Source organism: Candoia aspera, chromosome 4 (genome assembly GCF_035149785.1).
Source record: "Candoia aspera isolate rCanAsp1 chromosome 4, rCanAsp1.hap2, whole genome shotgun sequence".
In the NCBI taxonomy this organism is placed as follows: Eukaryota; Metazoa; Chordata; class Lepidosauria; order Squamata; family Boidae; genus Candoia; species Candoia aspera.
The window spans coordinates 95,463,284-95,486,785 of record NC_086156.1 but is presented as its reverse complement, the minus strand read 5'-3'; positions in this window follow the sequence as shown (position 1 = coordinate 95,486,785).

Genomic DNA, 23,502 nt, shown 5'->3' with positions numbered 1-23,502 from the left:
GTGGATCGGGGTGTGTACCTGCACGGGAACGTAGTTGTGAGGCATGGGGGACATCAGCGATTGCAGCATGGTCCTGAGGTCCCTTAGCTGGGCCTCCATGGCCACGAGTCTGGCTTGTGTTTCCCCGTCCGAGATCTGCGCCGCAGCTGGGGTCGGATCTGTCAGCGTTTCCACAGGGTTGAGCCGCCGGTTGGGTTCCGGCGTTCCCGTCCGCTGGTCAGCTTCCTCCATTTGGAAGTGAATCGGCTGGGTTGCCTCTCCGTCCTCCACCGTGCTTGCTGCAGTTGGGCTGACGCTCCACGCCTGTGGCTGGGGTGCGATGTGGGGCGGGGGGGTCTCCGCGGGTCTCCAATCCCTCCCATGGCCAGGTCGCCTCCGCCTCCGCCTCCCTCTGGGATTGGAGCTGAGGCTCGGGGTGGGCCAGGAGGGTGTCCGTGGCTCCTGGGGTCCGCGGTGCCTCTGGCCTCGATTGGTCCTCCTCTGCTTCTTGCCGTGCGGTTCGCCCGCCTTGGCCACGACGCGTCGGCCCCATCGCTCATGTTCTTCTCGCCGTCTATTCCTCCCGCGGCTCGTTGTTGTCCGGTAGGGCTCGGCGAGGCTGAGTTTGTGACTCTCAGCTTTATGTTTTGCGCTGCCTACCGCTGAGTAAAACACAGACGCTGATTCGGAGAAGAGCAGGTTCAGGTTTATTCAAACGTAGTGCTAGACGCGAAAAAAGCTGAGAGTGAAGGGAGCGCACCGGTGCGGGGTTTAAATACCCTGCGCCGGTCAGCGCCCCCTCACCTTGGGTTGCGTCACCCCCCCGTTGTCCTGCATTCTTTTGTGCCTGTAGGTGAAGGGTTGCGGGGCCCCTGCTGGTGCCCCGGGATTGCCCATAATCTGTTTCTTCCTTCAGCCGGTGATTGCTGTCAGCTGGGCGATCCCTTTTGCGCTTTGCTGACAGGTTAGGTGTGCCTCGTGATCCGCCCTGTCTTTGTCTTTCCTTCTTCCTCTTTTGTGTCCTGATGGCTGAATCATCCGGCCGGGGTCTGTGTCTGTTGTTGTGCGTGCTATGCTTATCTTAAGTCCCTTCCTCTGCTTCCTCGGTATTGTCATGTGTGCCGTTGTGCTGATGTCTTCAGCTCAACGGCACTCATGACACCTCACAATATGATAGTTTCATAGGCAGGAGAGCCCAACACCCTTATGCTCCTGCTCCCTAAGGCAAGGAGAAGCAGCATGCTTTATGAAACAAATGACATGGAATCTGGTAGCACCTCTTCCAATTTAGAAAAAAAAAATAATGGTGTCAGGTTTCATAAACTGCATCTCACTTCATCAGATGCATCAGCTCTATGCTAGATTTGGAAGGTCAAGCAGAAACAATGGGAGAAAGGTAGTCCTGCAGCTAACCTAGCCCTATGCCATATAGGGCTTTACACATGGCAATCAACACTTTGAATCACACCAGGAAGTCTGCTGGGAGTCTGCATAGTTCCCATAACAGTGTTGTTACTGTAACAGTGGCAAAACACCCAAAAGCTCCATGGGGACTTCATTTGGACCAGTTGCAGTTTCTGAATGCTCCTCAAGGGCAGATCCATGTTAAACACATAAAAGTAATCTGAAGAGTAGGTGACTTGTGCATGAATCGCCATGACCAATGTCTCCTGGTCCAGAAATGGGCACAGATACTGCACAAACTAAACCTGTGCAAAGACTGCCATCCCTAGCTATGCCTGCCACCCCTTATCAAGCATCAGCCATGTGTCCAGGTTGACCCCCAAATTTTGTACTGATTCTGCCTGGGGAAGCACAATCCCAGGGCAGTGTTAGAGAAGGAAAATCTCTGGAACCAGCAGGCCTTAAAACCCATTCAATCTTGCCAGGTTAACCCAAAGCCTGTTTTTTCCCCAAGAGAACCTCACAGCCTCCAGCCACTGGAAAAGGACCTTGGTGGCATTTTTTCTGCCACTCCCAGGCAAAGGGAATGGATCTAAAGGACTTGTGGTAGCCGAACCTGTCCAAAGACCCTGTCCACATCCTCAGTGTACACAGAAGTAGACCAATCTACTAAACTGGACAAGAAAGCATGATGACCTTCTCCCAGATATCTTTCTAAAAGGTATCGCTTATCTGCTAGGGGCATTCGACTTTTTTGAGAACAACCATAAAGCCTTCAAGGGTTGCCATGGAAGACACTTAAAAGTCTCTTCACACGGCTTTGTGCTTCCTAGAAGAGCTAACTCTGGTGATTTCCGGTTGATACAATGAGAAATGTTTTGTCTGCTCTTAGCCCCATAGCAAGTACTTTCTCATCCACTATAACCTCAATCATATGGGTCTTTGCATTTCTGCCACCAATGCTCTAAATAGCTGTTTGCTTGTTTGCTTCATTACTTGCAGCTACTAGAAAGCAAAGGATATCAAAATGTGTCCTAGCTGGATCAGGGTACATGAGATAGAAGTCAACAGAGCCATGAACACCTGTGCCTTTCCTGAGAGATTGACCCCGATACAAGTTCAGAGCCATAGGCCAGAATTGCCTCAGTACCCTAAATGTCACATTCAAGTCCAGCACTGACAGCTTTAGTAAAGGAGCTATTTGGCATTAGAGTGTAATGTACAGCAGCAAAATGCCACACTTGTTATACAAAGCAAACCGTATATATACAGACTAGGAAATCTTAAATCCTTCTACCTTGGCTGGTTAGCAAAACAGAATCCCATTCAACAGTAGTACTTCTTTCCCCAGATCCTATGCACCTCTGCTTCTGAATGTGCTACCAGTAATTTAATGGAATATGACAGCGTACCATATACATTTTGCTCAGAGATTAATAGATGTGATTTTTCACATAAATGTTTCTATTCTGGCAGTCAGCTGAGTGGGACCAACCCAATTCTCATTTTAAAAGTCCACATTGAATACCACCATATTAAGCGAACAGTGCAGCCCTAGCTATTTGATATATATATAAACTGTAGTTTAAAACTTTGGACACCAGGAAGGCTGGATTCAACAGGCCTAGATATTCTAATGCCAAGTTACTATAAGGTTGCTTTATATACCTAAAATTCAAATCATTCAAAGTCAACAGTTATCCCCTAAGAATTCAAACACAATATATTCAAGGTTCAATGCAATTAAAACTTTTATTGATTGGTAGATAGATTTTTTATGCTACTCTAGCCAGAAATCCCTCTGAGTGGTGTAAAATTGGGAGAAGCTGGTTATAAGAGAGAGTTCTCAATATATCTCCTTTCAATGTTTTTTTCCTCATTAGCTCTTCCCTGATATTTAAGTGCGGCCTCAGAAAAATTAAGAAACATTTTGGGAAAAAAATGCAACCCAATAACACAGCACTTGAGGCCAGGATGGAAAAGATCTCCACGGCCACCATGTATTTTCCCTTGGTGCTTAGGTAGCTTGGGACAAAAGATACCCAAACACTACAAAAGATCAACATGCTGAAGGTGATAAACTTGGCTTCATTGAAACTGCTGGGGAGTTTCCTTGAAAGAAAAGCCAAGGTAAAACTGGAAGCTGCCAGGAAGCCCATATAACCCAGGACACAGTAAAACGTAATAGCTGAGCCTTCATTGCATTGCAGTACCATTTCTGCAATTTCTGAATGTAAGTCCATATCTGGGAAGGGAGGAGATATTGCCAACCAAATTGTACAAATGCCTGCTTGAATAAGTGAACAAGAAAGGACAATGGAGATGGCCAGTCCTCTCCCTACACACTTCTGTACTCTGGATCCCAATTTGGTGGCCATGAATGCTAAAAGCACAGTGATGGTTTTTGCCAACACACAAGATACCACCACAGAGAAGACAATGGCAAAACTGATTTGTCAGAGGAGGCAAATGATATTCCCAGGTGGAATGAGAATCTGCAATGTGCAGAGGAAACAGAACAATAGACAAGGAGCATGTAGGTGAGATCCTGGTTGTTGGCTTTGACAATGGGAGTGTTGTGATACTTCACAAATGTTTCTAGCACAAAAAAAAAGTGAAGAGAGAAAAGGAAAGGGCCAATATAGCTAAGCTCCTCCCCAAAGGGTTGTCATAGGATAAGAAGGTCAATGTCTTCCTAATGCACAAATCACACTTCTCGCTTGCATATTGGTCTTGTGGGCATTCGGAACAGTCATCTGCATCTAAAGACAAAAAGGTTGATTCAGCTATAGTTGACATCTCAGTAATTATTTCAGATTAATTAGCAATTATGATGAACCTAACCCCTTCATATAATTGAGATTTTATTTTTATTTTTTTTTGAATGAGAAAATGAGATTTTACATAGGAGTATATGCATTATTTCAGCAATAAGCTTGAGAATCCTATTTCCTCTAGTGGTATTATTTCAGTCAGCTTCTCTGTTGTCCTTACAATAGTCCACTTTTTTTTCCCCCTCATAACCCAATAAATCTATCATCTTAGCTCTTTTGGAATGCTTGAGAAGTTCTGCTCAAGAGGAATTTCACTAAAATCCAATGATGCAGCAAGTTGAAATCTCATGCTATTTCAGAGAGTGCAGATTCCCTTCTTTTTCTAGCTACAGCCAACAGTGTTAACTCTGAAGTATGATAGGCCACTTTGGATTAATATCTTATGAGGGAAGGAAACATTGATAAACAGGGTGAAAAAAAATCTATAGTATATCCATGACTTCTTACTAGTCAAATGTCATACATTTCTACATTACATCTCCCTGCTTCATTTTGTGTCACTTTGATATAAATTCTGACCCTTTCTTAATCTTTTTATATTTGTGGAGTTCTTGGTGCCCTCTGAGCCTTGTTGTTTTCTTGCAGATGTTTCATTGTCAGCCTAGGCAACATCTTCAGTGTGAAGAGGGAGAGGGCCTTGCTCTCAGTTTAGATAATGTGGCTTGCCCTGCTTGTGTTGGTGCGGGTGTTGTTCTCTCCTTGGGAGTTCTTTGATTGGGCTTGGTTGATTGACTGAGTTAATAGTTTCTTGATTAAGGTATATTGTGCTGTTTGATCTGGCATTAATCCATCTGGTGGTAATCCTAGTGTTGATTTTTGCATATCTTGGTGTTGATTGCTGGGAAAGGAGTTGTCATGAGTGCCGTTGAGCTGAAGACATCAGCACAATGGCACAAATGACAATAACGAGGAAACAGAGGAAGGGGCTCAAGATAAGCATAGCACGCACAACAAAAACCACAGACCCTAGCTGGAGCAGGCAGCCATCAAAACACAAAAGAGAGAGAAGAAAGGACAAAGGATAGGCGGATCGCGAGGCACACCCAAGCTGTTAGCACAAGCGCAACGGAGATCGCCCAGCTGACAGCAATCACCGGCTGAATGAGGAAACTGATGATGGGTGATCCCGGGGCACCCGCTGGGGCCTGGCAACCCTTCACCTACCGGCAAGACAGCATGCAGGACAAAGGGGAGATGACGTAACCCAGGGTGAGGGGGCGCTGACCGGCGCGGGGTATTTAAACCCCGCAACGGTGCGCTCTCCTCACTCTCAGCTTTTTTTTCGCAACTGTTGCTACGTAAGAAATAAACCTGAACCTGCTCTCGCATGAATCAGCGTCAGTGTTTTACTCTGCGGTAGGCAGTGCATGACATAAAGCTGAGAGTCACAAACTCAGCCTCGCCGAGCCCCACCGGACAACGAGCCACGGGAGGAATAGACGGCGAGAAGACCACGAGCAATGAGGCCGACGCGTCGCGGCCAAGGCGGCCGAACCACACGGCAAGAAGCGGAGGAGGACTGATCGAGGCCAGAGGCACCGCGGACCCTAGGAGCCACGGACCCCCGCCCGGCCCACCCCGAGCCTCAGCTCCAACCCCAGAGGGAGATGGCGGCGGAGGCGACCCGGCCACGGGAGGGAGCAACATACCTCCTGAGACCAGCGGAGACCCCCCGCCCCACATCGCACCCCAGCCACGGGCGTGGAGCGACAGCCCAACTGCAGCAAGCACGGTGGAGGACAGAGAGGCAACCCAGCCGACGCACCCCCAAACGGAGGAAGCGGACCAGCGGATGGGACTGCCTGAACCCCACCAGCGGCTCAACCCGGCGGACACCCCGACAGACCCGACCCCAGCTGCGGCGCGGATTTCGGACGGGGAAACTCAAGCCAGACTCGCGGCCATGGAGGCCCAGCTAAGGGACCTCAGGACCATGCTGCAATTGCTGATGTCCCCAGCGCCGCCCAACGACGTTCCCGTGCAGGCCCACACCCCGAGCGGGTCGTCGCTCCCCCATGGGCCGAATGCGAATCAACAAGCGGCCCAAGCGGACGAAGCCCGGAGTCGGGAAGCAAGAGGAGGGGACTCACAGAACACCCGGGCCCCAAAGGACTTCCCCATTTTCTTCGACGGGAACCCCGCAAAACTGTCGTTCTTCATTACGAACACCAGGGAGTTCATGGGGCGGCACGGACACTCCTTTAACTCCGAAGCGGACAAGATCGCAGCCGTGGCGATCAAACTACAAGACCGGGCGGCGGACTGGTACGTCCAAATGTACGAGTCCAACTCCCCCGCCCTCTCTGACTTCCATGCTTTCATTACTGAGATGAGGCGCTACTTTGAGGACCCACTAGCCAAAGAGAGGGCTAAAAGCGCACTCCGAAGCCTCAAACAGGGCGCACGCAGTGTCCCGGACTACGCCCTCGAATTTAAAGCTCTAGCAGGGAAGATCAACGACTGGTCCGAGACCACCCTGCTAGAAATGTTTAAAAGGGGGCTCAACCGCGAAGTACTTCAATGGGGTCTCTACCAGGACGATCCGGAGACTCTGCACGGCTGGATCCACCTCGCGGGGAAAGCAGAACATGCGCACCTCACCTTCCTAATGGCAACGACGGAAGACAAAACCAACACCTACCCAAAGGTATCCGCGCCACACGTGGGGACGGCCGGTCCCACATAACCAAGGAAGAAATTCACTCATGGGCCCTGCGGGAGGTGTGGGAAAATGGGGCACAAAACGGCAGATTGCTTCTCCAACCGAACCCCAACGAGCGCTCCTAAACCCGCACCGAAACCTAACCTGAAACCAACCAACCCGCCGGCACCCCCCCCACCGCCAAATGATCGGAGCCACAGCGACACCGGACGAAGGCTGGGATGCTTACTGGGGGGGAGAGGATGCCGTAGACCCAGACCAGCCAGCGGGAAACGCTCCCCGCCTGCCCTAAAATGCGCCGCGAGGCAGGTGGTGGGACAGAGGCGCGGACCACTTTGACAGAGTGGCGAAAACGCCGTAATAATGGCGGCAATCAAGCTCTCTGGGAACAACGGAGCCACCACGGCCGCGGCACTAGTGGACTTGGGGTGCTCGAAAAACCTGATCCACCCCGACATAGTCGCAAAACTCGCCCTACACTGCCTCCCCCTCCCCACGCCGCTGGCATTTCACCAGCTGGACGGCTCAACAGCGGGAGGGACACCAGCCAAGATGCAGACCGAGCCGGTTACCCTACAAATGGGTACCCACACCGAACGAACATCGTTCGTGGTAACCCACATAGGATGGCCCATCGTAGTCTTGGGGATACCATGGCTCGCGACAAACAACCCGCGCATCAACTGGAAGACCCGCACCTTCTGATTCGACGACGGCGAGTACCGGGCGCCAGTTCCAGCGGGCAGGACCAACCCCACGGTAGGACGAGCAGAGGCGGCAACCCAGGACAACACAACCACACCAGAAGACCTACTGGAGCAATACACTGACTTCTCAGAGGTCTTCGGAGAGGCGGAAGCTGATCAACTACCCCCCCACCGCAAGACGGACTGCAGGATTGACCTGCTGCCCGATGTCCCCTTACCTAGGCCGAAGATTTACTGGATGACCCCGAAGGAGATGGCAACCCTCCGGGAGTTCATCGACAAAAACCTAGAGAGGGGATTCATAGAGAGGGGATTCATGCTCACCGGTCAGAGCACCCGTCCTATTTCGAGAGAAAAAGGACGGCACCCTACGGCTCTGCACCGACTACCGGGGCCTCAATGCAGCTTCCCTATCCAATAAATACCCCTTAAAGGTAAAGGTAAAGGTTTCCCTTGACGTAAAGTCCAGTCGAATCCGACTCTAGGGGGCGGTGCTCATCTCCGTTTCTAAGCCTTGGAGCCGGCGTTGTCCGTAGACACTTCCGGGTCATGTGGCCAGCATGACGACTCGGAACGCCGTTACCTTCCCGCCGAAGCGGTACCTATTGATCTACTCACATTTGCATGTTTTCGAACTGCTAGGTGAGCAGGAGCTGGGATTAACAACGGGAGCTCACCCCGCCGCGCGGTTTCGAACCGCCGACCTTCCGATCGACAGCTCAGCGGTTTAACCCGCAGCGCCACCGCGTCCCAGTCTAAATACCCCTTACCCCTCGTAAAAGACATGCTCGCCCACCTGTCCACGGGCAGAGTATTCTCCAAGCTGGACCTGCGCGAGGCGTACTACCGAATCCGAATCAGGGAGGGGGACGAATGGAAAATGGCGTTCAACTGCCCCCTAGGCGCCTTTCAGTACAAAGTGCTGCCATTCGGACTAGCAGGGGCCCCGGGGGTATTCATGCAGCTCATCAATGAGGTTCTGCATGAGCACCTGTTCAAAGGGGTCCTGGTCTACATAGACGACGTCCTTATCTACTCCAAGACGCACGAGGAACACGTGACCCTAGTCAGACAAGTCCTCGACAAGCTAAAATGGGCGAAACTCTATGCCAAACCCTCAAAGTGCGAATTCCATAAAGCACGCCTAGACTACCTGGGGTACCGAATCTCCGGGGAAGGCATAGAGATGGACCCCGCAAAAGTCGAGGCGGTGGTGAACTGGGAATGCCCCCGGAACAGGCGCCAACTCCAGAGCTTCCTCGGCTTCGCGAATTTTTACAGGTCATTCGCCCGGGGGTTCGCGGAGATAGCCCTCCCCCTAACAGACCTCCTCAAGACTAAAGGGGTGGGGGACACACGACGCGCCAAGAACCCGGGCACAGTACTGAATTGGACTCCCGCGTTCCAAACCGCATTCAACAGGCTGAAAGCGCTGTTCACCACGGAGCCAATCCTCGCGCACCTGGACCCAGAACGGCCATTCGTGGTCCAAGCCGATGCCTCAGACTTCTCCCTGGGGGCCATCCTACTCCAAAAAGACCCCACAGGAGTCCTAAAACCATGCGCCTACCTGTCGAAGAAATTCTCTGAGACAGAAAGGCGCTGGAACATCTGGGAGAAGGAAGCCTTCGCGGTGAAATCGGTGTTGGAAACATGGAGGCACCTACTGGAGGGAGCCACCCAACCATTCGAGGTCTGGACTGACCACCGGAACCTCGAGGCCCTCCGAATGCCCAGACGCCTCAGCCCAAAACAGGTCAGATGGGCCCAATTCTTCAGCCGCTTCAACTTTCAGCTGAAGTTTATGCCGGGCAAAAAGAACTTCCTGGCTGACGCCCTCTCCCGACTGCCCCAAGACGAGGAGCCCGCCCTAGACATGATCGGGATGGTCCTATCCGCTTCCCAGCTGGGGATGGCGGTGACCACCCAGAGCGGCGCTCGGAAGCAGCCCAACCCCACGGCACAACCGACGGTGGGGCAACCAGTAACCAGACGGCGCCAACCACAACTGCCAGGGTGGATATGCGCAGACCTCACTGCTGCCCTCAAAACCGACCCTTGGCTCCTAGCAAACCCCGACAAGGTGACGATGGCACAGGACCTGGCATGGGGGGAAGGCAGAATATATGTCCCAGACTCGCAACACCAGGCGATCTTGCGCAGATCCCACGACGCCAAGCAAGCGGGACACTTCAGGTTCCTGAAGACCCTGCACCTCACACGACGCCAATTCTGGTGGCCCGCGCTGAGACGGGATGTGAAAGCCTATGTAGCCTCCTGCCTGACATGCGCCAGGGCCAAACGGGCACCAGGTAAGCCCCCGGGACTTTTACAAAAGGTGGCGGAGCCCTCCCGCCCATGGGAGGAAATCTCCATGGATTTCATAGTAGATCTCCCACCCAGCCAGAAGAAAATGGCCATTTGGGTGGTGAAAGACTACTTTTCGAAACAAGCCCACTTCATCCCCTGCTCATCGGTCCCGTCCGGCCAACAACTAGCCAAACTCTTCCTGATACACGTGTACAGGTTACACGGATGTCCTGCACGTGTGGTGACCGACAGGGGCACACAATTCACTTCTAAATTCTGGCGGGCCTTCCTAAAGCTGACGGGGACCCAACAGGCCCTATCCACTGCCTGGCACCCCCAGACGGAGGGAGCCACAGAGGTCCTCAATGCCACCCTAGAACAATTCATATGCTCATACACAAACTACCACCAAGACGACTGGGTCGAACTGCTCCCGTTCGCGGAAGTAGCATATAATAACGCCGTCCACATGAGCATGGGGAAAACCCCGTTCAAAGTAGTCTCTGGGCGCGACTTTGTCCCCATACCGGAGCTACCGCAACTCCCGGGACCCCAAGTGGATTCTAGTGACTGGGGACGGAAGATAGCGGAATCGTGGCCAATAATCACGGCAGCGCTGAAGGAAGCACAGGCGGCCTACAAAGAGCAGGCTGACAAGCACCGGCGCCAGCAACCGATGTTCCAGGCAGGGGATATGGTCTACCTATCCACCAAATTCCTGAAGTCACCTCAACCCTCGAAAAAACTGGGGCCTAAGTATATCGGGCCGCTTCGAGTAACCCAAATAGTGAACCCGGTGGCAATACGCCTGGACCTGCCGCACAATCTACGGAGACTCCACCCGGTATTTCACACCAGCCTCCTGAAACCTGCAACCACCTCTCGATGGCACCCGAGCACGCCACCGCCCTCCCCAGTGATGATCGACGGCCAACAACATTTCGAAGTAAGAGACATACTCGACTCTCGCCGTCAACGGGGAATATTACACTATCTAGTAAGGTGGAAACACTTCCCCCACCCAGAATGGGTGGCGGCGCAACACGTCAAGGAGCCAGACCTGACCCGGGCATTCCACCAGACGTACCCCGACAAGCCAAAGGGGTGACAAGCCGAACCGGCCCCTGAATGCCCTTTTCCCTGTGGGCCCCCCCCGCCAACCATGCCCCCAGGGGAAAGGGAACCCCAAGCCCGCGACTTGGGTAGACCTCCCTCCCCCCGGGACTCACCCTTCCCCCGCCCTGGGCCCACGAGGGAGTGACATTGGTCACCTGTGCATGCCTGGGGGGAACGCCCAGGATGCACACATAACAAAGACAACGCACTGGGAAAAAAGATAAGGGCCCTACCTGGAGCTGAAAAGCACCCGACCAGCCACGCCTCTCTCCTCGCCGAACTGAGCCAAACAAGCAGGGTGTGGCCGGGGCATGCGCACTGGGAACACACCCTAGATGGACACGAGGTAGAAGGCGGAACAAAGGGAGGGGCGAAATCACTCCGGCGGTAAATATAAAAAAAAAAAAAAAACATTTTGACAGCTCGCCTGGTAAAAAACCGGAAGGCCGGGGGGGGCACTATTCGGACAGGGGGCAGTATGTCATGAGTGCCGTTGAGCTGAAGACATCAGCACAACGGCACAAATGACAATAACGAGGAAACAGAGGAAGGGGCTCAAGATAAGCATAGCACGCACAACAAAAACCACAGACCCTAGCTGGAGCAGGCAGCCATCAAAACACAAAAGAGAGAGAAGAAAGGACAAAGGATAGGCGGATCGCGAGGCACACCCAAGCTATTAGCACAAGCGCAACGGAGATCGCCCAGCTGACAGCAATCACCGGCTGAATGAGGAAACCGATGATGGGCGATCCCGGGGCACCCGCTGGGGCCTCGCAACCCTTCACCTACCGGCAAGACAGCATGCAGGACAAAGGGGGGATGACGTAACCCAGGGTGAGGGGGCGCTGACCGGCGCGGGGTATTTAAACCCCGCACCAGCACGCTCTCCTCACTCTCAGCTTTTTTTTCGCAACTGTTACTACGTAAGAAATAAACCTGAACCTGCTCTCGCATGAATCAGCGTCAGTGTTTTACTCTGTGGTAGGCAGTGCATGACAGGAGTGCACTGGTCTTTTGGCTTTTCCATTGTCTCTTTTGAATGGTATGTAAATGTTGTTTACCTCTATATGCCTGTCAATGGCTGCTTTGTCTGAGTGCCAGGCTTCTAGGAATTCTCTGGAATTTGGATTTGGCTTGGTCTAGGATGTTTCCCAGTTGAAAGTATGGTTGAGTCTGTCCATGTGCACCATAGAAAAAAGTTACGCAAAATTTTACATAGCCACATAGTTTTTCAGATGATTTTTGTGCTGTACTGAAATTACATTCAGAATTGTATTCAGAGCTCTATAACCCTCTGTCCTTGTTTCAGTCCGCCCCCCCCCTTTTTTTTTTTGGTCCTTTCCAATTAATTTTGCCTCCTGGCAACTGCCTGGACTAGTCCCTGCACTTTTCTTGGCAACATTTTTGGAACTAGATTGCCATTGGTGCCTTCTTCTTCCTAGGGCTCAGAGAGAGTGACTGGCTGAAGGTCATGAGCTGGCTTCATGCCTAAGGTGGGACCAGCACACACAGTCTCCTGGTTCCTAGCCTGCTGCCTTTACCACTACCCCGAACTGGCTCCCATCCTTGCTCTTATTGCAGTCATTTGTTTCCATTTCTTATCCAGGTCCTCATTATACTTTGCAAAATTGCAGTGTTGCCAAAGATCTTCTTCTGATTATCTAAATACATGTCTACATACATAGACTGCATTATATACACCGTAGCTTTGGCTACTCATCATTTCAAAAAAAGCTCCAGGAAGGGTCTCCAGCTTTTCCTTCCCAGTGCAGGTGTCATTGGTTTCCTCAGTAAGAGGCACTTTGGGAAAAGGACAATCAAACACATGTACCCACACATCATTGATAAAACCATTATCTCTTGATAATAAAGGTTTCTAGTCTGAAGAAACTGTTGGAAACCTGGAACTTCATTTGAGTGAACAGTGAAGGACAGAGCACCATGGAGGACTTGGATATCCACTTCTTTTGATAGAGGAATGATCCGAGATCTGTCTGAGCCACCATGATCCACACTTTCCCTTTTGGCTCCTTAGGCACTAAGTCCATTTCTGGTAAATAAAGTAACAATCTCAAAATCACCATATTTCTTTCATAAATTATCACAACATTGGCATTACTCCTCATGAAGAAAAGGTGCATTTCCACTAGCTAATCCAGGTCATCAAAAACAGTACCTAGATAAAATTGCTTAAATCTTTTCAAGAAAGCAACACAGATTCTGTGAGGAGAAAACATGGAGGAAATTGTACGGACAAATCTTTCTCCATCTTCGTCTTTAAAAATGACCCCAATCCATGTCCACCTGAAGTGCAAAAGGAGCTGGACAATTGCTCTGTCTTGGTCGGCTTCATTTGGTGCCATCTGATAGAAAGAATGTTTCTCAGAGCTATCATACTTATGTAGAGGAGAACCATATGTGATCTGCTGAAATAAAAAATAAAAAAATTAGGAAAAGAGTAACAAGTTGCATTTGGATCATGGCCATCCATGGGTTTCAGGATGTGATAAGAGACAGAAACTGCATTGTGACATTGCGACACAAATTCTGTTTCCACTTTTGATCTTTCTGGTATTATTCTAGTGAGCCCTCTGCTAAAAGGTCTTCACAGAATTATCATGCAATGTCTATTGGCCACATGCACTCCATCATTTATCTTCTATCTCTTGATAACTGTATTCTCACAATACGCTACATCAATGTGGGAGATGCTTGCTCTATAGCTGTTTGTTCATCTGTTGTATAAGCTTTGTTAATGATGCCCCACCATTGCCTGAAGGAGGAGAACATGCTTATTTGTTTTTTGTCCTATTCATAAATAGCTTCCTTAAATTATTGGCCATTAAATGTTATGTAATACCTTTAACATGAAAGGAAATACACACATTACAAGCACAGGTAATTTCACTTTCACAAGTTCAGGCAGAAAAATCATCAGGGAGGACTTAATTAATGTAGGCCACTTTTTTTTACAACTTTAAGGGAAATTGTGCCTTAGAAAACCTGTTGTTTATTATAATAATGATCTGCATGAGACCATTACTAGCTATCAGGGAATTACAACATTTTAACTCTTGTATACTTTACATCCTCTTTAACTTGTTCCAAATGGCATATTACCATTATGTTAAATTCCAAAATACAGGATGGATGGATGTGTGTGTGTGTATATATGTATATGTATATGTATATAACATTTCATTAAAAAAAGACATTTAAATCCATCTAGGTCTGCAAAACCCAGGAAACATTAGACCAGATATTAAAGTCCTGTGAGTTAACTATACTTCCTACCTGTGGAACTTTGTAGATGCTGAAAATACTGGCCATAATGAAAGATGTTCCAGAATAAAGAGGTCTGATGACTGAAATGAGTTTGTTCTGGCTGTTACACTTATAATTGGGGATGAATTTCTTCTGTCTGGAGAAAAGTTCCATTTTAGCATATATTGTATCTCTCCCAGCATAGTTATCATGAATTCTGAATCCTAGAGAGAAGTAAGATAAGATCTGAGGTGTTTTATTAATCTTCACGGCAAATACCGAAGCCAAGATATGTTGATAGCGTTGGCAGATTGCTAGGAAAGTGGCCCAGGAGAGATCAGAAAAGTCACACACCAGGCATTTCTATAAAAATAATTTTATTTACAGAAAGTAAAACATATTTAAAAGCTTCTGCATTTTTACAGGCTCTCAGTGAGAGCTGCTTAACTCTACATGCCTACACAGAAGGGAAACAGAAACTAAAACAAGTCCAGGCAAGTTCTTTCCCCCAGGTGCAAAAATTAACATTCGAAAAAGGGACAGTTGAATTCAACCTCTTCACCTGGCCAAAATGATTAGTTACCATAGTAACCTTAATCTGTAGTAGAAAACATTAACACTCCCCTTTTTATAATACAGAATAAGATGCAAACCAATTTGCTTTGTTAACTCTTTGTGTCTTGGTACAGCAAGAGGTTTGGTTAAAATATCAGCAATTATGTCTTTTGAATCACAATATTTCAACATTATTTCTCCTTTGCTTATATCTTTGATATATTGATATCTAATATCAATATGTTTTGTCCTATTTTTGCAGGCTTCAGATTTTGCCATAGCAATGCAAGCTTGATTATCCTCATAAACAGTTATAGGCTGGTTCACTTCCATGCCTATGTCTTTTAACAAATGTTTAAACCATATAACCTCATTACAGGTTTGTGTTAGAGAATAAAACTCTGCTTCTGCAGTGGAAAGAGCAACAAGTGTTTGTTTTCTAGAATGCCAGCCTAAGCTTGTTGTTTATTCGTTTAGTCGCTTCCGACTCTTCGTGACTTCATGGACCAGCCCACGCCAGAGCTTCCTGTCGGTCGTCAACACCCCCAGCTCCCCCAGGGACGAGTCCGTCACCTCTAGAATATCATCCATCCATCTTGCCCTTGGTCGGCCCCTCTTCCTTTTGCCCTCCACTCTCCCTAGCATCAGCATCTTCTCCAGGGTGTCCTGTCTTCTCATTATGTGGCCAAAGTATTTCAGTTTTGCCTTTAATATCATTCCCTCAAGTGAGCAGTCTGGCTTTATTTCCTGGAGGATGGACTGGTTGGATCTTCTTGCAGTCCAAGGCACTCTCAGAATTTTCCTCCAACACCACAGTTCAAAAGCATCGATCTTCCTTCGCTCAGCCTTCCTTATGGTCCAGAGCCTAAGCTAGATCCAGCAAATTGAATTAAAATCCCAGAAGTGGATTTCCTGTCACTGACATCTGCTCCCCAGTCAGAAACGGCAAAAGCCTGCAATTTCTCGGTTCCAGAGGCATATAGCTTCAGGCAATAATTCTTTGTTCCTTGCAAATGCCTCATTAACCTCTTCAATGCTGCTTTTCCAGCAGATGTAGGCTTCTCTACCTGTCTACTTAAAATGGCCACAGAATTTGAGATATCTGGGTGAGAATGATTTGCAATGTACAGTAAACTTCCAATCGCAGATCTATACTTCTCTGCCTCAGTTAATTGAGTTTCTCCTATATCTTTCTGAAAATCTGTTATCATCGGAGAAGAGACTGGTTTACAGTCTTGCATATTAAAATCCTCTAGGAGCTTTTGAAGTTTACTATGTTGGTTTAACAGAAAGCTACCATCCTTCTCCTTGTGTATTTCCAAACCTAGGTAATTTGTTACAATTCCAAGGCTTTTTAATATGAAATGGCTTTTCATACAGGCTTCAAAATCAAGCCTTTGTTTTTCTGTTGGTGTGAACAGCAGCAAATCATCAACATAAATGCACAGATACATACAGCCTTGTTTGCCTTTCTTCATATATACACATGGATCTGCTTTTCCTTTTTCAAAACCAAAATTCTCCAGTTTTTCATCTAATTTTTGGTTCCAGGATCTAGCAGCTTGTTTTAACCCATAGATTGACTTCTGCAGTTCACAGACTAGATTCTCCCCTTTTTCATAGCCAGGGGGTTGCTGCGTGTATAATCTGTGGTCTAAATCACCCTAGAGAAATGCAGTTTGAATGTCATAGTGGTGAACTGACATTCCTTTCAGTGCAGCAACTTTTAACAGTAATCTAATTGATTCACCTTTAGTAACTGGTGCAAAAGTCTTGTCAAAGTCTAAATCTTTTCTCTGAGTGAACCCTTTTGCAACCAACCTTGCTTTATATTTTTGGATTTTTCCATCAGCATCCCTTTTGAGTTTGAAAACCCACCTACAACCCAGACAGCTGTCATTGGGAGGTAGATTTACCAGTTTCCATGTTTTATTTTCTTTCAAGGCTGCTAGCTCCTGTTGCAGGGCAGAATGCCAATTTTGTGCAATATCAGGTGGTAAAGCATTCACTTGTTCTAAAGACTCAGGTTCTGTGAATATGTGAAAAGCCTTTACTGTTTCAGCCTGAAAACATGATGGAGGAATGCCTTTATTACTTCTCTGAGATCTGCGAGGTAATACAGGGCTTAAATTTTGACTCCTATCACTTTCCTGAGAAGCATCTGTCTCATCAGACAGATCTTCAGTTTGCTTTTCTGGTTTAATGTCCTCATCAGGCAAAAGATCACCATCAGCAAGTCCTTGCTGTTCTCTTGTGGTGGTCAGATCAACTGGAGAGCTAGAGTTTAATCTCCCCCAGTTTTCTTCAGCAAAAGAAGCGCTTTTGCTAATTATTAATTTCTCTCCCATTATGAACCTGTAGCTCCTTTGGCTTTGTTCATAGCCAACAAAGATGGCTTTCTTTGTTATGGGGCCTCCTTTCCTTCTCTGCTGTTTTGGAAAGTGAACCCATGCAGTGCTACCAAACACTCTAAGATGGTTTACCTTTGGTTTCACACCATAAAACAAATGGAATGGAGTGTCCTGAATCACAGAGTTATACAATCTGTTTTGTACATAACAGACAGTAGATATTGCCTCTCCCTGATACTTAAAAGATAAATGTGAATCTTTTAGCATGCATTCCATTGCATTTTGCAAGGTTCTGCCCTTTCTTTCAGCAACACCATTTTGCTGAGGGTTGTAAGGGTTAGAAATAATTTGTTCTATCCCTTTTTCCACTAGGAACCTTCTGAATTTGTGAGAAAGGTATTCTCCTCCTCTATCACATTGGAGTGCAGATACAGGCTTAGGGAATTTTCCATTTGCCCATGTCACAAAACTTTTAAATTTCTCAAATGCCTCATCTTTATGTTTTAAGCTGTAGATACATGTGTATCTTGAGAAATCATCAGTTATGGTCATTGCATACCTTGCTTGTTCAAGACTTGGAGCAAAAGGACCAATAATGTCAGAGTGTACAACTTCCAAAGGTTTAGTAACTCTGTCACTGTGCTTACTCACAGGAGCTTTTAGTGTTTTGCATTCTTTGCAAATTACACAATCTAAGTATTTGTCACAGGGTTTTATCTTTAGGTCAGCATACAGCTGTGGCATTTGTGCTATATACTTGAAATTAGCATGACCAAATATCCTGTGCATCAGGTGTACACATTGGTCATGATATGGCATGTTGCCAACTGCAGCCTTGCAGCTTGGCTTCCTTGCATTTTGCACCATGTACAAGGAGTCTTTTAATATATCAGTAGCACACAATTTTCCATTTCTACATATCTCACAACCATTTTTTCTTAAATGTTATGATATACCCTGTTGCAGCCAATTCTGCCACAGATAAAAGGTCTGATTGTAAATTTGGCACATACAACACACCTTTCAGTTTCTCCCAAGCAGGATAAATACAAGTTACCTTGTCCCATAATTTTGGTCACAGACCCATCAGCCAAAGATACACTTTGTCTTTCAGTTTTAGACAGTGACACAAAAGAGCTTTTACAATTACATAAATGACAATTGGCCCCCAAATCTAACACCCATACATCAGAATTACCCTTCTCAGCAACCTGTGCAATTTGGGTTGTCTGAAGAGCCTTCTTCTGTGTTGCCCTTGTGTTCTTCTTCTCTGTCTTTCTGCAAATGTCCAGCTGAACCACAAGTGAAGCATCGTTGGCTGGCTAGCACTGTAGCCTCAGCTTCCTTTCCCTTCTTTTCCCTCCTTTTCTGGTACTGCAGCTTTCCAGAAGAGATGGGGGGGGATCTTTCCTCTCTCTTCTCCCATTCAGCAAGTAAGCACTGTGTAACATACGATGGGGTGAGATCTGCTTCAGGCATAGCCTCCAGGGTACAAATCAGTGTGTCCCACGTTTCATTTAGTGAGGACAGGAGGATATAGGTTTTTGTGAGAGGTGTAAATTCCATTCCTTTCTCCTGCAACTCAACAAACAGCTGCTGAATATAATGCAGGTGCTCAGGAAGGCTATCTCCTTCTGCAAGGTAGGCTTTGTACAGCTTTTTTGTCAGGGTAACTTTACTCCCTGCTGTTGCCTTTACATACAAGTCTCTTAAAAGGTCCCAAAGTTGCTTTGCAGACTGCATGCCTCGCACGTGGACTAGCTGATTGTCCTCAACTCCCAGGATAATGGTGGCTCTAGCCTGCTCATCCTGTCTCAGCCATTCAGCACTGTGATTTTGGGGGGTTTGCTCACCAACTGGCAGCCAAAGATTCCCTCTGCGAAGATACATCTCCATCTTCAAGGCCCAATTCAAATAGTTGGTCTCTGATAGGCGCTCCAGAGGCATCGCTGAGGGCTGGGAGGTAGTCATGGCTTCTTCCTTCTTTTGCAAGTCATCTCAGCTGGCTTCTTTGTCCTGTAGACCAGCAGTTGCTGGAAAATCTCCAGGTGGCTCCAAAGAAAATCTTCACAGGTCTTTGCTACCTGCCTTTAAATTGTGCATGAGGTGTGGAGCTGATTTCTCTATTCTCTCTGGGTTTTACTGGGCTTACTGGGCTGTTTACTGGGCCCATAACCTGTTGGCAGATTGCTAGGAAAGCCTTTGGCCCAGGAAAGATCAGAAAAGTCACACACCAGGCATTTCTATAAAAATAATTTTATTTACAGAAAGCAAAACATATTTAAAAGCTTCTGCATTTTTACAGGCTCTCAGTGAGAGCTGCTTAACTCTACAAGCCTACACAGAAGGGAAACAGAAACTAAAACAAGTCCAGGCAAGTTCTTTCCCCCAGGTGCAAAAAATAACATTCGAAAAAGGGACAGTCGAATTCAACCTCTTCACCCAGCCAAAATTATTACTTACCATAGTAACCTTAATCTGTAGTAGAAAACATCAACAGATAGTACTTGGTAAGAATGCTGCAATCAGGATTAAATACCACATCTGGGGAAGTTCTGCATCTAAGAAATTCATTTTAATATTTTTATGCTTCTTTGGAGATCTCTAGAACGGAACATTCACTTTGCCTTATTTTGTCATTTTATTGAAATCAAAACCAAGAGTTTTGTTTCACAGATTCTTTAGATGATTTACTGTATGTGCAGGTTATTTTGGATTGAATAAGAATGAAGTTTCAGCAGAATTATCACTAGATTTCCTTAGAACTGTTGACTCTTCTTAGAAGATTGCTTCTATTTGGTAGACTAAAAGCAGGGTGGCTTGTGGCACTTTAAAAATAACTTTTACATGGCTAATGCTTTGATTAATTCTTTAATGGGATGCACAAACACATTATCCTCTTCTCATGTGGCTTTGACGCAACTAATGAAAAAATCAATTTTATCATATGACTAGTTTAAAGTTATTTTCTAATAAGGAGGTCAATTATTTTTGGTCTTAAATATAGGCTAGTGAGCTATTTCTTTATTTGTCCTCTCACAGATCATATGTAGTGAAAGATGCATGATGTCATTTTTTATGTTATCTGCATAAATTTCAATATGAATCAGTTTTAATAATAGTGTTAAATAAATATAATCAGTATCAAAGCACTCTCAGAGACACACGTGCAGACAGATAGAAAAAAGGAGGGGGAGATAGAGATTTCTCACAGAAATTCATCACTAAATGAATGGTGTGGATCTTCACCGAAGGTAAGAGGAGTTGTAGGGATGGTGATAAGACATGTGATACCACCAATGATAAAGTCACCAGCTTGAAAATAATTGTGCACAATGGGAATTGGATCATCTCTATTACATTCTGCCACTTCAGTCATACATACTGTCTGTAGCAAGAACAGGATTGAAAGAAGCAGTTGTGCCATTTTTATGTCAGCTCCCAATTATCTATAGACCATCTAGTTTTCACCTTATTCTGAAATTCCTCCACTATTTTCTAATCTGATTTAAACATCCACTGATTTCTTTGAGTGCTCCCATTGTGCACTGAGGAGGTAAATACTTGTGCATTCTATCAAGTCTTGATCTTTACATTTGCTAATGTTTATCAAACCCAGAGAAGTAGAATTAATCACAGTACTTTGAGTAATTACAGGCTGGAGAGAACCTCTATATTTAAATTCCACTTTCTCTGTTACAATTAAATAGAACTCTTTTCTCACCCAATAATGGATAGAGGCACATGCATATTTACAAGGACACCAACTGATGGGAAAACTATCCATTAAGCATATTTAGAAAATATTATGTGATAGAAAGGAGGAATTAATCAGTGTCTGGTATATATTAATTATCAAAGTTTATCAAATTATGAAATCATACTCAATGTCTAGTTCAGTTATTTAGAAACAGAATTGACCTATGTTGTGTTGTAAATTCTTGCAGGGAAATCTGGAACCTAATAGAATTAGTTGTATATATCATAGTTTACATAGGGATGGTCACTCTAAGGAGGATAGAATAGCAAACAAACTTTGTTTTACAAACAGCAGCCATCCATAATGATGGCTTCAAGCCTTAGCACTTCTGACTTGAAAATATCCCACACTAAAACAGACACCAGCAGTTTCTTTAGAGGCCATAGGCTAAAGATCAAAGCAATGTTGCCAAAAGAGGTCACTCTGGCTCACAATAAGAACAGACCATTTTTATTCTAATAATTCCATGTGGTCCATCCACTGACAGTGAATTGATGGATCATCTCAATCATGTCTATTCTGTGAGCCATAGAGACTAATTTGATCTATCTATCAGCAAATGTCTTAGAGCTGAGCAGTTGAATTGTGCTTTCAAACCTTTTTGCTTTTTCATGTGATTTAGGGAAAAATATGTGAAGGAAATTTCTAAAAATAGAGTTCAATAAAGAGTGATATTAAAAGTGACATGTTGGTTCCTTTTGACAATGTTTTGGCTGCCATTTTCTCCAAGTATGATCAGTTTAAGGATATGCAGACCTACTGATCATGGGCTTCATTAAAACATGGGAGAGTATTGTACTATAGGATCGCTCAATGCTTCAGTGGGCTGTTTCTGTCCAAAGTAGCTTTCATTGATTCACCAGCATCCAACCACTTCCAGAAATCTGAGTGAAAATTCCACTTTGTAGCAGCCAATCAAATCCACAGGATTCACACAGTAGCTTTTCAAAGAGCTTCACAGACTCTGTATCTTCTCTGCTGCTTTTGGGACCATTATAGATTATGTATAAGGATGAAACTGCAGCTTCATCTAGGGGAAATGCTACAGGGAATTGATCTGTCTGGTACTTATGCACATGATTAGCCAGCTAATGAGTTATATTACCTCATTCAACTCTCAGACTCTCTAGTCTGCATTTGGTGGTAAGGTAAACTGCTTTGGCTTTCATTGTTTTCAACTCTCAACTTCTTGATCAGAAGCAAATCTGAACTTTGATCTCTCTTTTGCTAACTGATTTTTACAATTCTGTGCTAGTCCTGCCAAAGTATCTGCAGGGATCTCTAGAGGATTACTGAGATGGCCTTGAAGAAAAGATATTTCAACCATTACTAAAACATGAGCTTTGCCTGGGAAAACAGGAAAGTATGAGAAAGAAACTCAAGACTGCTCTACTTTGTAGAGGTATAAAAGGGAGGAAAGGAGAAATGCTGTCAGGCTTTCAAGATTCAGTTGTTATAGCCTAAATCAATCAAGTAGAGTTCTATATTTTTTATGGTATCTGTCTGTGTTATCAGCAAGTCAATGAACTATTGTCACTGCATGTTCATCACCTTGTATCTCCTAGGGAGCATCCTTTTGATTTCTGCCCAGAGTGGGTGAAGCAATACTCCTTCCCCCCCCCCATGTTCCCCTTGCTTTCCCTCCCCCTGCCACCCCCTGCCACCAGTACTCCAAAGCTTCCCTTCCCTTTCCTTATTTTTAAAAACATAATTAAGTTGTAATGTATGAACATTGATTCTATGAAACTGAACTGTAAATTCTTCATTGTAGCATCAGACTACAGTGCAACCATGAGTGGAAAAAAGAAAGGGTCTGCATTAATGTCAAAGGAGAAAATGTGGGAAGGGGACATGAAGGCATCCATGTGCGCAAAGATCTGCGAAAGCAAAAGTAAGGCATGGGGACTAGAGAGCAAGGAACTATCCCTAAAAGGAAAAGGCAAATCAGTCCACAGAAGGGCCAGACAGCAAGGCCTTCCCTCCTTCCACAGCTGAGAAAGGTAAGAAACTACCAGTTGGGTACCATGTTGACCAAAGTTCTGATAGCACCAGCAATCAGTTAATCCATTGCAATTCAGACTGGAATTTCTGAAGTTGCTGAGAGCAGAATAGAGAAAAATAAATTGGACTTTGATGCAGAATTGCCCCAAAACAGCTGAGTTGAAGACAAACATGTTGATTTTATAATCAAATCCCCCTTCCCTGTCTCACCTTCAAATGTTAGGGTAAAAAAAACAAAACAATAACAAACATAATTTAACTCTAGAAAAGCAAGTAAAAAAAATAATAATAAGAGCTTCCTTTTACATGGTTTGCTGTAGTTATTATTGACTCTTGTGGTTGTTTGAATAGAATTTCAAATCTAAAAGAAGTTTAAATCAAATTGGATTGCTCTCAAAACTCAACTTGCAAAATAAATACAATAACACTTTCTTTAAAAGAAACTCTGTATGACTCATTCAAAGATTCTTAATACACATATTCTAAGGTAGAAGGCTTCCAAGAATTTTCTATTCAATAAGTACCTCACAAAAGATTCCACAAGAAATAAAAATGA